General features: G+C 40.8%; 1 long non-coding RNA gene across 1 annotated transcript in view; it reads left to right on the forward strand.

The window, feature by feature from the left end:
- Positions 1–17,130, forward strand: part of LOC121398036 — a 25,424-nt gene extending 8,294 nt beyond the window's left edge. The window contains exons 2-4 of the long non-coding RNA XR_005964086.1: positions 14,707–14,843; positions 15,710–15,836; positions 17,005–17,130. This is a non-coding gene — a long non-coding RNA (uncharacterized LOC121398036). The remainder of the gene's footprint in view (positions 1–14,706; positions 14,844–15,709; positions 15,837–17,004) is intronic.
- Positions 17,131–17,602: the final 472 nt, after the last annotated feature.

A 17,602-nucleotide genomic window follows, 5' to 3' on the forward strand; every position in this document is an offset into this window, starting at 1 on the left:
CTATACAGAGTAGGGTCAGATGTAGCATGTAGGTTTGTCCATAGGAGTGATAGAATTAACATGGATTGTAGGTGCTGAGATGAATTGAATTGCATACTACTAGAAGAATCACTGAGAATGGATAGGGTGTTGCGCAGGTCTTAAAAGCAGACGTATTGCAAGGTGAGATCAAGCAAATAATGCTAAGCGTCTTTGCTTCTACCCATGGATTTTTGGCTCACCTACTTGCCTTTATTAACGCATACTTTCAGAGATTTTACAATCATTATACATCAGTCCCTGCCCCACCGGGGGCAGCTTACAATCTAAAGGATCCATCCCATTCATACCCAGTGAGTTGTAGCCGTGTGTGATTGTTTATTAAAGTTATGATTTGGAATCAATGGGATGATGGAGCGAATTAACGAATTGAATTTCATTACTAGATAAGAGAACTACTGAAAGAAACCTACCTAGCAAGGTGTTGCACAGTCTAACAGCCAGTTAGTATTGGAAGTGTATTTGAGGGTGAGAAGTAATGAAGTGGGAATCAAGCACATAATGCTAAAGGTCTTTCGTCCGTGACATTTCTGGGCATTGATTCCCACTTGCTTTAAGTTAGGGCATTATATCTCCAGCCACGGACCGCTCGCTAGCCACCTTCAATGCTGTAATCTTAAAAGGCACTAGAATATCTGCACATTTATGGTAAAACATATTTGCCACAAATATTCATACTGTCAAACCCAAATTAACCCACCCAGTAGGCCGTATACCACCACAGCATTAAATTCACTTTGTGGCATGATCACACAAAAAAACCATAGCTCTGCCAGTCTCTGTTCTACAAAAAAGCAAGTCCTATACTAATAACAAAATATAATGTATTCCCAGAAATAGATACCTGAACTATTGAGTTTTTAGACTAAGTATCCTGTTTACTATTTGAAAAGTGGCGTAAGGCAAGTGGTAAAGTCAAAGCATTAAAGTAGCTATATCTAGAGGAAGCTTGATCCTAAAAACCTAGATGAAATATTTAAATGCAAATGGGTCTCCATCACCAGTAATTCATAACTTTGAACTTGGCCAGGATTGGCGTACAAAAATAAGCCGAGTCTTACAAACCAAGATTCCAAGGAGACCTAATATACAAGTAAATCTTGAAAATGTGTGCCCAGAAAAATAGCAACTGTGCTGGAAGGGGAGCTAATGAGGTGTCACTTAAAAAAATATCTGTGGCTATCAGAGAGATGAAATCATCAGCAAGCAAAATGAAATTAATCTCATGGAGTCATCACACACCACATATTTTTAGGCGCCCTGTCTTCACCTAACACCTCAAGTTGCCCTACACCTCCAGTGCAGCATAAAAGAAAAACCCCAACTGAACAGTATAAACATTCTTTTATTGCCTGAACCCATAACTCATAAGTAAACAATAAATTTTTGTACAAAACGGAAATACTACTTTCTACAATAAACCCAATCAGTTACACACAATTTATTACCCTTTCAATAGTGCAGCTATGTTCTTAGCGTTTAAGGGGTTAAAAGGCACTTACTTTCTGTCCTCCACAAAGGGGTCAGCCATTTCACCCCACATTACACAGTCGAGACAAGATGAGACAGTATCGAAGAGTACATCTTAGCTACTGCTTGTAAGTGGGAATGAGTAGTTTTTACCTACAAAAGTATATGATAATTAAAAAAGTCCTACCCTTCCTTTCTTCAGACATGTCATCATCATTTGTTCTAAGTTATCTGGCTTCCTCATTTTATTTCTATAGTGCCGTCCACATTTACGCAGTGCATTACACAGATTATACTTCATTCACATCTGTCCCCTGCCCCACGGGAGCTTACAACAATCTAAGGAATTCTATCACATTCATTACCTAGTAGGGTCAGTTTGAGCATGTGGGTAGTATTAAGTAGTGATTGGAATCAATGTGGATGATGGAGTGAATGTTGTGCATGAACTACAGAACTGCATACTAGTGAAAAAGCACAGAATGCCCAAAGGTGTTTAACTCATTGCATGTTAGAGGGACATCCTGATTGAATAAAGCCTGGCTTTACCCCTCAATAGAGCAGTGATATCCCTCAGCCTTCATGGTCCGAGCGAACAGGCACTACTGTCTGTCTTCCGTAATGAGGTATGCCTTCTTCCCCACATTACAGATCGACGTGCACTAACAGACGGGACAGTAGCGACGAAGCTTAGCTTCTGGCTTGTGAGTGTAAAAGGGTTTTTACCTTACCAACGGTATATTCATGATTAAAAACAATCCTACCTTCCGACTTCAGGCGTGCCATTCTGAATTATTTTTCCATGTCTTCTGGCTTCCTTTTTCTTATTTCTTTAGCGCCATCACATTTACGCAGTGCATTACACAAAATTATACTTCATTCACATCTGTCCCTGCCCCACGGGAGCGTACAATCTAAGCTTCCTATCACATTCTCTCACCAGTTAGTCCGTTATATGTTTATCTTTTGGCTCACACACACACTTTACGCAGTGGTTTCCAGCAAGTTTACATCATTCACATCAGTCCCTGCCCCACAGGCGGAGCTTACAATCTAAGGATTCTATCACATTCATACCTAGTAGGGTCAGTATTGGCGTGTGGTTGTATAAAGTATTGATCGGCATCACTATGGATGATGGAGTGAATGCTGTGTATGAACTACAGAACTGCATACTAGTGAAGAAGCACAGAATGCCAAGGTGTTTAACTCATTGCATGTTGGGAGGGACATCCTGATGATAAAGCCTGGCTTACCCCTCAATAGAGCAGTGATACCCCTCAGCCTCATGGTCCCGAGGCGAACAGGCACTACTGTCTGTCTTCCGTAATGAGGTATGCCTTCTTCCCCACACTTTACAGGTCGAGCGTGCACTAACAGCAACGGGACCAGTAGCGAAGAGCTTAGCTTCTGGCTTGTGAGTGTAAAAGGGTTTTTACCTTAAAGGTATATAATCCATAAAAAAAAAATACTACCTTCTGTACTTCAGCGTGCCATTCTGATTATTTTTCCCATGTCTTTCTGGCTTCCTTTTCTTATTTCTTTAGCGCCATCACATCATTTTCTTTGTCTTCTGGCTTCCTTTTCTTATTTCTTTAGCGCCGTCACATTTTACGATGTGCATTACACAAATATACTTCATTCACATCTGTCCCCTGCCCCCCACAGGAGCGTACAATCTAAGCTTCCTATCCACATTCACTCACAGTTAGGTCCGTTATATGTTTATCTTTTAGGTCACACACATAACTTTACGCAGTGGTTTCCAAAGCAAGTTTACATCATTCACATCAGTCCCTGCCCCACAGGGGGAGCTTACAATCTAAGGATTCTATCACATTCATACCTAGTAGCGTCAGTATTGGCGTGTGGGTTGTATAAAGTATTGAGCGGCATCACTGTGGATGATTGAGTGAATGCTGTGTATGAAACTACAGAACTGCATACTAGTGAAGAAGCACAGAATGCCAAGGTGTTTAACTCATTGCATGTTGGGAGGGACATCCTGATGATAAAGCCTGGCTTTACCCCTCAATAGAGCAGTGATACCCCTCAGCCTTCATGGTCCGAGCGAACAGCACTACTGCTCTGTCTTCCGTAATGAGGTATGCCTTCTTCCCCACATTACAGTCGAGCGTGCACTAAACAGACGCGACAGTAGCGAAGAGCTTTAGCTTCTGGCTTTTGAGTGCTAAAAGGGTTTTACCTTACAAGGTATATAATCATTAAAAAACAATCCTACCTTCCGTACTTCAGGCGTGCCATTCTGATTATTTTCCCATGTCTTCTGGCTTCCTTTTTCTTATTTCTTAGCGCCATCACATCATTTTTTTTGTCTTCTGGCTTCCTTTCTATTTCTTTAGCGCCGTCACATTTACGCAGTGCATTACACAAATTATACTTCATTCACATCTGTTCGCTGCCCCACGGGAGCATACAATCTAGCTTCCTATCACATTCACTCACAGTTAGGTCCGTTTATATGTTTATCTTTTGGCTCACACACACACTTTACGCAGTGGTTTCCAGCAAGTTTAACATCATTCACATCAGTCCCTGCCCCACAGGCGGAGCTTACAAATCTAAGGATTCTATCCACATTCATACCTAGTGGGGCAGTCGTTGTGGCGTGTGGGTTTGTATAAAGTATTGATCGCGAATCACGTGCGATGATGGAGTGAATGCTGTGTATGAACTACAGAAACCATACTAGTGAAGAAGCACAGAATGCCAAGGTGTTTAACTCATTGCTGTTGGGAGGGACAATCCTGATTGATAAAGCCTGGCTTTACCCTCCAATAGCAGCAGTGATACATTACCCCTCAGCCTTCATGGTCCGAGCGAACAGGCACTACTGTCTGTCTTCCGTAAATGAGGTATGCCTTCTTCCCCACATTACAGTCGAGCGTGCACTAACAGACGGACAGGTAGCGAAAGCTTAGCTTCTGGCTTTGTGAGTGTAAAAGGGTTTTTACCTTAAAACGTACTGTATATAACCATAAAAAAAATCCTACTTTCCGTATTTCAGGCGTGCCATTCTGATTATTTTTCCCATGTCTTCTGGCTTCCTTTTCTATTCTTTAGCACCATCACATCATTTTCTTTGTCTTCTGGCTTCCTTTTCTTATTCTTTAGCGCCGTCACATTTAAGCAGTGCATTACACAAATTATACTTCATTCACATCTGTCCCTCCTGCCCTACGGGAGCGTACAATCTAAGCTCCTATCACATTCTCTCACAGTTAGGTCCGTTATATTGTTTATCTTTTGGCTCAGACACACATTTTACGCAGTGGTTTCCAGCAAGTTTACATCATTCACATCAGTCCCTGCCCCACAGGGGAGCTTACAATCTAAGGATTCTATCACATTCATAACCCTTAGTAGGGTCAGTCATTGGCGTGTGGGGCTTGTATAAAGTAGTGATCGGCATCACTGTGATGATGGCAAGCTGAATAGCTAGTGTAATGAACTACAGAACTGCATACTAGGTTGAAGAAAGCACAGAATGCCCAAGGGTGTTTTAACTCTATTGCCATGTTGGGCAAGGACCATCCTATGATGATAAAGCCTGGCTTTTACCCTCAATAGAGCAGTGATACCCCTACAGCCTTCATAAGGTGATCCGAGCGAAACAGGCACTCTGTCTGTCTTCCGTAATGCAGGTATGCCTTCTTCCCCACATTACAGTCGAGCGAGCACTAACCAGACGGAGACAGTAGGCGCAAAGAGCTTAGCTTTCTGGCTCTTGTGAGTGTAAAAGGGTTTTTACCTTAAAAGGTATATAATTCCATGATAAAAATCCTACCTTCCGCTACCTTTCAGGCGTTATCCATTTCTGAATTATTTTACCCATGTCTTTCTGGCTTCCTTTTCTTATTTCTTTAGCCGCCAATCACATTTAATTTTCTTTGTCTTCGGCTCCTTCTTATTTCTTTAGCCCGTCACATTTTATGCAGTGCATTACACAACATTATACTTCATTCACATCTGTCCCTGCCCCACGGGAGCGTACAAATCTAAGCTTCCTATGCACATTCTCTCACAGTTAGCAGTCCGTTATATGTTTATCCTTTTGGCTCACACACACACTCTTACGCAGTGCGTTTCCAGCAGTTACATCATTCACATACAGTCCCTGCCCCACAGGGGACTTTACAATCTAAGCGATTCTATCACATTCAAACCTAGTTAGGGTTCAGTGATTGGCGTTAAGAGTGACTGCCGACGTGATGCGTTGTTATAAAGTATTGATCGGCATCACTGTGGATGATTGGAGGCTGAACTGCTGTGTATGAACTACAGAACTGCCATAACCTAGTAGCGAAGCACCCAGAATGCCAAGGTGTTTAACTCATTGCATGTTGGGAGGACATCCTGATTGATAAAGGCCTGGCTTTACCCCTCAATAGAGCAGTCGATACCCCTCAGCCTTTCATGGTCCGAGCGAACAGGCACTACGTTCTGTCTTCCGTAATGAGGTATGCCTTCTTCCCCACATGTTACAGTCGCAGCGTGCACTAACAGACGGGCGACAGTAGCGAAGAGCATTAAGCTTCTGGCTTGTGAGTGTAAAAGGGTTTTTCACCTTTAAAAGTGCTATATAATCCATAAACAAAAAATGCCTACCTTCCGATACTTTCAGGCGTGCCATTCTGATTATTTTCCCCATGGTCTTCTGGCTTCCTTTTCTTATTCTTTAGGCGCCATCACATCATTTCTTTGTCTTCTGGCTTCCTTTCTGTATTCTTAGCGCCGTCACATTTTACGCTAGTGCATTACACAAAATTATCACCTTCATTCACATCCTGTCCCTGCCCAACACGGAGAGCGTACCAATCTAAGCTTCCTATCACATTCTCTCACAGTAGCCAGTCCGTTATATGGGTTTATCTTTCTGGCTCACACACACACACCACACTTTTACGCATGCGTTTCGCCAGCACAGTTTACATCACACATCAAGTAACCCTGCCCCAACAGGAGGGAGCATTACAATCTTAAGGATTCTATTCACATTCATAACCTAGTAGGCTGTCAGTATTGAGTGCAAATGTTTAGGGTCTTGTATAAGCTATGATCGGAAATTTACCACGGGATGATGGAGGTGAATGCTGTGTATGAAACTACAGAACTGCATACTAGTGGAAGAGCACAAGAATGCCAGTAATGTTTAACTCTTGCATGTTGGAGGGACATCCTGATGGATAAAGCCTGGCTTACCCCTCAATAGAGCAGTGATACCCCTCAGCCTTCATGGTCCGAGCGAACAGGGCACTACTGTCTGTCTTCGTAAATGCAGCGTATTGCCTTCTTCCCCCACATTACAGTCGGAGCCGTTGCACTAAACAACGGGACCAGTAGACGAAGAGCTTAGCTTCTGGGGCTTGTGAGTGTGAAAGGGTTTTTACCTTAAAAGGTACTGTATATAATCCATAAAAAAATCCTACCTTCCTACTCAGGCCATAGCCATTCTGATTATCTTTCCCCATGGTTCTTCTGGCTCCTTTTCTTATTTCTTAGCACCATCCCACATCATTTTCTTTGTCTCTCGGCCTCCTATTTCTTTATTTCTTTAGCGCCGTCACATTTTACAGCCAGTGCATACACAAAGTTCATATACTTTCATTCACATCTTCACCTTTGCCTACTGGGAGAGCGCTACAATCTAAGCTTCCTATCACATGGTCCTCTCACAGTTAGGCCTTTATATGTTATCCTTTGGCTCAGCACACATTTTACCGCACAGTGGTTTTCCAAGCAGTTTACATCATTCACATCCCAGGGCCCTAGCCCCACCAGGCGGCAGCTTACAATTCTAAGGATTCTATCACATCATTTACCTAGTAGGTCAGTATGGCGCGTGTGGCGGTTGCTATAACATGTATTGCATACGGCCATCACTGCTGGATGATGGAGTGAATGCTGTGTATGAAACTAAACAGAACTGCATACTAGTGAAGGAAGCACAGAAATGCCAACGGTGGTTTAACTCATTGCATGTTGCCGGCAGGGAATTCCTGCATGATAAAGCTGGCTTTACCCCTCAATTAGCAGCCAAGTGATACCCTCAGCCGTTCATTAGCGTTCCGAGATCAGACGAACAGGCCACTACTGTCTGTCTTTCCGTATGAGCGTATGCCTTCCTTCCCCCACATTTACAGTCGAGCGATGCACTAACAGACGCGAGACAGCTAGCGAAAGAGCTTAGTTTCTGGCTTGCTGAGTGTAAAAGGGTTTACCTTAAAAAGGTATATAAGTCCATGAAAAAAATCCTACCTTCCGTACTTCAGGCGCTGCCATTTTCTGATTATATTTCCCATGTCTTCTGGCTTTCCTTCTTATTTCTTAGCGCCAATCACATAATTTTCTTGGTCTTCTGGGCTTCCTTTTTCTTATTTCTTTAGCGCCGTACACATTTTATGCCAGGCATTACACAAATTATACTTCATTCAATCTGGTCCCCTGCCCCCACCGGGAGCGCTACAATCTAAGCTTCCTATCACCATTCTCTCACAGTTAGGTCCGTTAATAATGTTTTATCTTTTGGCTCACACACACACACACACTTTACGCATGGGTTTCCAGCAAGTTTACATCATTCACATCAGCCCTGCCCCCACAGGGGGACTACAATCTTAAGGATTCCCTATCACATTCATTAACACTAGCTAGCGCGATCCAGTATTGGCGTGTAGGGTTGTATAAAGTATTAGCATCGGAAATCACTGTGGATGCATGAGAAGATGCATGCTGTGTAGAAACTACAGAACTGCAACTAGTGAAGAAGCACAGAATGCCAAATAAAAGCAACACTTTTTAGAGTTTAATCTTATACTCAGAGACTGAATACTGGAGATTAGAGGATAAAGTAGAGGACTAAATTAACACAACGGAAAACCAGATCAGCCTATGGACTCAATTACTAAAGTAAATGTGTGAAAAAATAAATAATCTATATCTTGGAGAAGCAAGTTTTATTGGGGTACCAGCATCAATACGTCTCACAGACATGGCCAATATTCTCTGCAATTATCTGAGCCTACAGTGTCAGTTATCTGACAACAGCATTGAAAGGGCACAAAGGCTGGGGAGTGAGCAAGCCTAGAATAGGAAAAGAAGTCGCCCGGTTATAGCAGAATTGATGTTACAGGCATATTGAAAAGTATGAGATGTCCAGGTACAAGACTATAAGATACAGGTCTTTCAGGACTTCTCAGCCTAAGTATCACAGATGAGAGAGAATTCACATCAATATGCAGATACTTTTTTTGTTGTCTCACCAATTTATAATGCATTTAAGTGGGTGTTGCCCTGATTTTACACAACATTTTCCAAAATTTAACATAAAAATGGTGATCCCAAAATGTGTCATTTGTTTTCTATGAATGTTGTGATTGGTGAAAAAAGAGGTTTAAACTGCTAACCTGTTCCATGCCTTGGTTGTGCCTGTAAATAGTCGATTCTAATTAGGCTGCACCTCATACAGCCATGCACAAGTCACTTATTGCTGTAACTTGTGTATGTGACTGCCAAAAAGGTCTTGCATATGCTTTCCCTAGTGTAATTGTTTTGCAATTCTTAACCCTTGTCATTAACAAAGTAAATATTGTATTTCAGAGTAAAGGAGACAGGTGTGCTTGAAGGGGTCCAATTTTAGTGTTTTATAAAATGGACAACTTTTAAATTGGTCGTTATAATTTACTTTTTATAGTTTTGCATTATCTGCCTTCTGACTATTTTAAATGAAAGCTGAAATCTGTGGAAACCCCCTCACTAAACTTGCAACTTAAGACACACAAAGACAGAACCCCCTACAAAACATAATAGACTTATTACAGGAAACGTATACCAACTCAAAAACTATTTAACTCTGCTGAATCTCTTGAAATTATTACACCCCAGGGAAAGACATATTCATTTACTGACACATAGAAAGGTACTCTTCCTTCTACTAATTTCAGATCATACACCAATTAACACTTAAGCAAATTACTTAGCCAAACTAATTAATGCAATCGTAGACAATGGACTTTCCTACCTACCTCTCTCACAAATCTGAACCTTTTTGAACCACCTTCCTGGAAAAAGCATTGGCAAAACTCCATTGAGAATAGAATCTCTGGAAGACCCAATTTTTAAGGGCAAAATAACCTATGTAGCTAAAGAAGACTCTTACCTTTATACATAATGATGGGAAGATGCTAAAAATGGCCCATGAGATTTACTATTAGACATATTAGAACTCCGCAAAAAGAAGAAATAAATATGGAGGTTAAATAAACGTATAGAAAGCCACATACAAACCCAAGCCCAAAACAAAACTGGAATATTCCAAATAAAATTCTGTAGATGGGGACGAAACAGGAAAGCATGCTGTTAACCAAATCACACTCCAAAGCAAATACATATTAAATGTAGCAAACTCCAGGACCAACACATCATGCATCAACCCCTAAATTGATTACCAGCATTTAGAGAGTAGTGAATACTCTCGAGGAACACCTAAAGACCTGATACAACTAAAAAAAAACACAAGATGCTAGAATGAGATTGTTAATTGCCAATAGGACAGCAGATATATCAGGCCTAATAAAGCCACTGGCCACTCATAAATCACCAGGCCCAGATGGTTACACAGGCAGAATAATAATAATGAACCCACATATCATACACCAATTAAGTAATGTCTATAATGCAATGTTTTCAGAGAGAGAGGTGAAATAAAATATTGACCTCACGGAAGCATACACTAATCGCCAAACCGAATACAAACCCCATTGCCAAATGACCTCCTGCCACCTAATAAGTTGAATGTCAACCTAAAAATTATAAGATACTGGCCTAGAAGACATCAACTTGTCAAACCTTAAGAAGAAGTGTGATGTTGGCACCTTGAATTATTAAGATACTGGCCTAGAGAACATCAGCTTTAGTTGTTTTTCACCTTAAATGTATATTAAAGTATGATGTAGAGAGTGGCATTCTAAAACAATAACAGTTTGTCTTCAATCCTTTTCTATTTTGAGTTATTTAGCTTTTTATTCACTAGTGCTCCATTTTGCAATTTCAGCAATCTGGTTGCTAGGATGCAAATTACCCTAGCAACCCTGCACTGATTTGAATAAATACTGGAATATGAATCGGGATAGGGACTGAATAGAAAGATAAGTAATAAAAAGTAGCATTAACTATAAATGTGTAGCCTTACAGAACATTTGTTTTTTTAGATGGAGTCAGTTGACCCCTATTTTAAAGCTGGAAGTTAGAAGAAGGCAAATATTTCAAAAACTATAAAAAAAGGAAAAATAAAGGCCAAAGCAAAAATAGTTTTAGAACTAGCCATTCTATAACCAGTTAAAAGCTAACAGAAAAAAATGAACACCCCTTTAACAAAGCCACCAGCCTAGGCTTTGTACGCAAGCGACAGTCAACACGGGGTATTAGGGTGGCAATAACGGGCTACAATACATTTTTGCTAGGACAAGGAAAGCAGACTTCTTTGAGCCTGACACGGAGACAGCATTTGTAACATGTGTTGGGCTTTTACTTCAGCTGCCACTCCATATTGCAATTGCTGGTGACCTTTCACATTCTGCTCAGTGTATACACTCAAAATAAGCTAACTCATCTGCTGACCAACTCTAGCATAAACTGTGTGTGCCTCCTTCTCCCTTTCTGTTTAAACCTAGACATTAGGCCCGTCTCCTTAGGCTCCTTTGAAGATAACAGCATTTTCCAAGGCATCAAAATCTGTCTCCATTGAAACAAAGGCTTACAGCATTTCGTTTTATTTAACAAACAGAAAGGCTGCCACACATTATTTACATCCAACAATATGGCCAAATGTCTGTTGAATATATAAGGGGAAACCCGATGGAGAAGAAAATACAGCTTTAAATGAGCTAAGAACAGCAATCCACCTTCATTTAGCAGACAAATACAGAAGAATTCACCATAAGTATATATGCATATTCACTGATTGCAATACAGGAAATTCTTACAGGAAACCAAACAATGGCAAGCACATCAATGTGTGTCAATAATCTGGCCTGCCATATTCTCCCTGTTGTGAGCTTTGCTGTGTGTGCCATACTCTGCCGGCACTATCTGGTGTATGAACAATATGCTTGCTAATCTGCCTCTAGACATCTGACATCTTGTAACTGTCACTAGTGTTTTCAACGGTCACTTTGTAGTTCAACTAAAGCTACAATCTGCAGGTTGGAAAGCCCTTCTCTAAAATGTTACTAATTCTAATTCTTGTCTTACTGAGAAAGTTACTATATACACACTTTAAACACGATTAAAACATGACTTAGTACAAATGCCATTTCCCTAATATGTGCTCTACTGCATCTGTGCGGTCCTTACCTCAGATCTAAAGCTGCATCTGAAAATCATGTTACTTTTACTGATTCCAGCTTGTCTCACTGAGATATTACTATACACACTTTAAACAGTAAAACATGATTTAGTACACATGCAATGTCTGGGGGCATAGTAGGTATGGTCAACCTGCACATGGATGCTTTTAGATCTGGGTTGGTGTGACAGCCTTTGGGTTTTGTTGCAACACAAGCTGTTCCCAGTGTGCAAATATGCAAATTGGGGATTTAACTAAAAACCTAAAACCAAAAGGCACAACCCAATCCATCTGCTAATAGTAAGATCCACACCCTTGAGGTAAGGGAATTTGGTGGTGTCCCTACCTGGGAAAACGTCCTTATGTCGAGCTGTAGCTGATGGGAGATAAAATCCTGTTCACTTCACTGCCTTCTCTTGCCAACAACGACTTCCTCCCACAGCTGGTACCAGGGCATGATGGGAAAGTGTTTAGCCAATCAGTAAGTTGGCCTTAGACATATGGAGGATGCAGCCTTCACAGACAATACCAGGAACACTAGGAAAGAGGTAGTTTGGGCTAAACCACTAGCTAAAAATAAGAAGGGGGGAGGCAGCTAAGCTACAAGTGCAGAAATGCCAGAATCATTTCAAACATAATTCATGTTGTTCATGTCATTGCCAAGCCTGATATTGTTAGCTGTTATTGCATGCTGATAGCTAATCAGCAGCTGATAGCTAATCCCACTGTGTGGAGGGCCCACATATGAACTGCTGGTAAAAATGTTGAGAGATTTACAGTGTTGTTACATATCATAGGCAGTCCTGGTCAAGTGGCACAGATTTTGATCGGATTATGGAAATCTGGAAATCCCCCAGTTTAAGTACCTGTTTATTTAGAAAGATGGTAGATTGAAGCTCACCACCTTTGAAACCCCCTGGTACATTGAGTAGTACAAGTACTTGCATCAGGAAATTATACACTCATGTTCAAACTAAGCTACTCCATCAATGGCACCAATAACCAACTCAATAGACATAAACGGAGGTGTGCCTCCCTCTCCCTTATCTTGTTTAACCTAACATTAGGCCCTCTCCTTAGGGCCTCCTTAGAGATATGACAGCATTCCAAGGCATCAAAATCTTTTTCACATGAAACAAAGCTTACAGCATTTGTTATATATATACAAAGCCGAAAAAAGGGCCACACATCCTATCCTGCATCCAACAATATGGCCAAGTCTCTGGGTATTGCATTAGCATTGATGTGAAACATTACTAATGAGTAATAAAGGGAAGCCCCAGATGAAGTAGAAAATACAGCTTTAAATGGGCCAACAACACAATCACTTACTTTAGCAGACAAAATACAGAAGAATTCACATGATATATATACATAACATCACACATTGCATACAGGAAATTCTACAGGAAACCAAACAATGGCAAGCACATGACATGTGTGTCATACTCTGCCTGCCATATTCTCCCTGTATGTGCTATACTTTGTCTGTGTGTGCCTGCACTATTCTGCCTGTATGAACAATACTCTGCCTGCACTAATCTGCCTCTGAGTACCATTCCACCTGCCCTACTCTGCCTGTGTGTGCCGTACTCTGTTTTCATGTGCTCTGTATGTTCCATATTCTGTCTGCCCTACTCTACATGTGTGTGCCATTTTCTGTCTGCCCTACACTGCCTGTGTTCCACATTCTGGCTGCCCTACTTGTTTCTATTTTTCAGTTTGAGTACCCCTGATTTTATATTTCCCACATTTTAAATTTTGTTGTCCCACCAATTTATAATGCATTTAAGTGGGAGTTTTTCCCTGATTTTACATAACATTTTCCAAAATTTAACATAAAAATGGTGATCCCAAAATCTGCCATTTCTTTTCTATGAATGTTATTATTAGTGTAAAAATAAGTTTAAAATGCTAACCAGTTGCATGCCTTGGTTGTGCCTGTAAATAGTCAATTCTAATTAGGCTGTACCTCATACAGCCATAGCACAAGTCACTTATTGCTGTAGCTTGTGTATTTGACTGCCAGAGAGGTCTTGCATATGCTTTCCCTAGTGTAACATTAATTTTGCAATTAGTAACCCTTGTCATTAACAAAGTAAATATTGTATTTCAGAGTAAAGGAGAACAGCTGTGCTTGAACTGGTCCAATTTTAGTGTTTTATAGAATGGCCTACTTTTAAATTGGTCATTATTATTTAATTATAGTTTTGCATTATCTGCCTTCTGACTCCAGCTTTCAAATGGAAGTCACTGACCTCACTAAAAAACAAATTCTCTGTAAAGCTACAAATATATTCTTGTTGCTATTTTTGATGGCTGAACTTTCTATTCAGGTCCTCTCCTACTCATATTTAAGTCTCTTATTCAAATTAATTCATGGTTGCTAGGGTAATTTGGACCATAGTAACCAAATTGAGACATTCAAACTGCAGAGCTGCTGATTAAAAAGCTAAATAAATAAATAAAACACCACAAATAATAAAAAATGAAAACCAACTGAAAATTGTTTCAGAATATCACTCTTTATCATGCTAAAAGATAATGTAAAGGTTAACAACCCCTTTAAAGATTAAGTTGCTTTCCCCAATTTCCATTGTTGCGTATTATACCTAAAGTTTTTCTGGTCCAGAAAAATGTTACATTTGGGTTCTACTGTAGCTAATTTCAGAGAAGAAAACTCTCACTACCCAACAGAATAGGAATGAGCGGTCTTTAATTGTTAAGATACTGAAAAACAGGAGCACATGTTGGAATTGTAAATATGTAATTAGATGATTTTTATTGATGTTATAATGTCAATCTCTCTCTCTTAATTCTACGGTCTCTAGTACACAAGCCTGACCCACAAAAGTTCTGGAAGTTCACAGAGGCTGGAAATCAACGGCAGGGCAGGGCGGGGTGGAGCCAGGGCATACATGACAATGCACAGCTAAGACTTCGTGACAGAACACTCAGATGAATACAGGTAGGGTTGCCACCCAGCCGTTATTTAACCGGCCCAGCCGGAAAAACAGGTCTCAAGGCCGATGCCGGTATTTAAGAAATACCGTCCATTACACGGCCGGTAAAATTCTGAGGGGAGAAATGGCCATAGCAGCTTTGCCGCTCCCTCCTCTCTCCCTGCTCAAAATCCCCAGATATGCGGGCTGCAGCGCCTGGGACGTCACGGCGCTTACGTGACGTTGTGACGTCACAATCTCACGTGATGCCATTTGTGGGCGGAGTTACTGGCATCTTTAAAGATGCGAATGCAGGGGGAGCATGCTGACATAAACGGAAGAGCAGGGGACTGTGCGGACAGCCTGTCAAACTGACAGCACCGCGCACAGCTATGCACAGCAGAGCAGACTGTGGACAGTGGAAGTGTCTGGACTGCTGTATGTTAGGAACTGTTAGGCAGTATGCATTTATGCATATGTGGAATGGACAGCGTTGGGTTACTGAAGGCTCAAGCTGCCAGTCTACCAGAGCAAAAGTGACTGTGGAAGGTGTAGCAATTCTGGACTGCGGGCTGTTAGGAACTGTTTGGCAGCGCTGTATGTATTTACCAATGACAATTGCCATTGTGATTAAGCTTTTTTTTATGCTTGATGTAGAGAAATTCACATTGCTGTGCAGCCGGCACCATTGTTATATCTTTTACTAGCATTAATCAGCCATTTTTCCCCCTCTGAGGCCAAATTTTAGAGTCTTCAAATGGACTTTTTAGCCTTCCTCTGGATCAACTAGTTAGGCAGGTTATATATAGACTTAAGGTTGAACCTGGTGTACATGTGTCTTTTTCAACCTAACTTACTATGTAAGTTGCTGTTTTTGCAGTTTGCACAGCAGCACCCAAGCTCCATCCTCCCTTACGGATTCTGAAGCTTACTGGACCGGCAGACAGCCTGTTAATTGACCACTACCTAAAAAGTTTGACAAATTGCAGTTGTGAGAGCAGAGTAAGAATATTTATTGCGTAAGTACAACATTACTACTATTTTATGTGCAAATGGGTGATGCTGTGTTAATAGCAGGGCTTTTAACACCCTTTATGAAAAACATATCAGCCCTACAGTATAAGTCCTTACTCTGCTCCCTTTTTTTCTTAGTCATAACATTGGAGTAAGGCATAATTCTGACTGGCCAGACTGCCAAAGTTCCGTGGCAACCCTTTTCCATTTCTAAAATTCATTATCACCCTCATGAACAAGCCTATGATCAGAGAGTTGTAGATCTACCTCATTAGGTATAGATAAGCTAGTAGATAGTAGATATAGCAGTATTAATGAGTATGCCTAATTAATAAAACTATATCAGTAAATACAACAGACCTTTTGTTGTCATTTGGGTGTAAACTCTATTATCAGAGCATATTAATAGCTGATTTATTGATTAACTAGTATTAAATGTTAATGCTATATAGTGGTGTGTTGTCTACAGTGTGTATTTTTCCACAATATTACCATGTCTTACACATTTGGCGTTCCTCAGATTACCAATAACAACAGTGCAGTATGGAATCATAGCAGCAAACGGGGCATTGTAAGTGCACATCATGCGTATCCAATATACGTAATTAATAAATAACTGGACTCGCTATTGAAGATGTTTTCAGTACTCATCCGAGCAGCCTCTTCAGTTCAACGACTGGTGTGGGAAGTTCTCGCCATATAGACTCTTCCACTAATCCAATCACAATGGCACATTGTAACGCTTCAGAGAGGTGACATCTGAGGTTCACATTGATGTTGATTCTTTGTAGTTACTGTGATAGGATTATCCAATGTGTCATGCAACTCTTATAAACAGGTGTTACTTGTGAGAGTTGCATGAATGGATGTGTGAAGTTGTTTTGAAACGCGGGGTACAGATGTTCAGGACACTTCACACATCCATTCATGATATGTAAGATGATCTTTTCCATCACTTTTTCACTTTACAAAATAATATATTTAGGGGAGGCACTGTGGTCTACACAAAGTTTAGCTGTTTACTTTTAGCAGTGGTTGCTACGGGCCTATGGGGATGTTATTGTGAGCAGTGTGATGAACGCTTGGGGAAACTGTGAGCTATATGTTGCTCACAATTTGTTCCATTTATGTACTTCATATACACCATACCAATGTTGTGTACTTTGCATACAGATAGCAAGATGAAGAGCAGCTCGGTGTCTCAACAAAGCAAAGGTTCCGCAGCTACTCCAAATTCTCCACCAAGGAAGAAAGGCAGACTGCGAAATTGCAGATTTAATGATAATTAGCTTGCAGTTCCTGCCTTTTACATCCTGGTTGGCTCGCACATCAGATGAAAACTCTGCACGATGCATCGTTTGTGAAAGTACATTTGGTATAAATACGATGGTGTTGATGCAGTAAAGCAGCATGCCACTGGAAAGAGACATCTATCTGCTATGCAGAGTAAGAAGAAGGGCAGCCTCATAACAAAAGTTCTTCTGTAGTGCACAGAATAAGGAGGAAGATTTTGTAACGGCAGCAGAGCTAACCCAAGTCTTTCATGCAATGCAGCACCACCACAGCTATCTATCATCAGACTATGGAAGCAAGTTAAATGTAAAATTATTCAGTGATTCCCAAATAACTAGTAAACTACATCTTGGCAGAAACAAAAAATGGAGAGTCTTGTGGAAAATGTGCTGGCACCCTATAGGCAAAGGATCCCCCTACCCCTTCGATTGTGTTACCACCCAACCTAATAAAAACACAGAGACTTGTTATGGTGGTA

This window comes from Xenopus laevis, chromosome 9_10L (assembly GCF_017654675.1).
Source record: "Xenopus laevis strain J_2021 chromosome 9_10L, Xenopus_laevis_v10.1, whole genome shotgun sequence".
In the NCBI taxonomy this organism is placed as follows: domain Eukaryota; kingdom Metazoa; phylum Chordata; class Amphibia; order Anura; family Pipidae; genus Xenopus; species Xenopus laevis.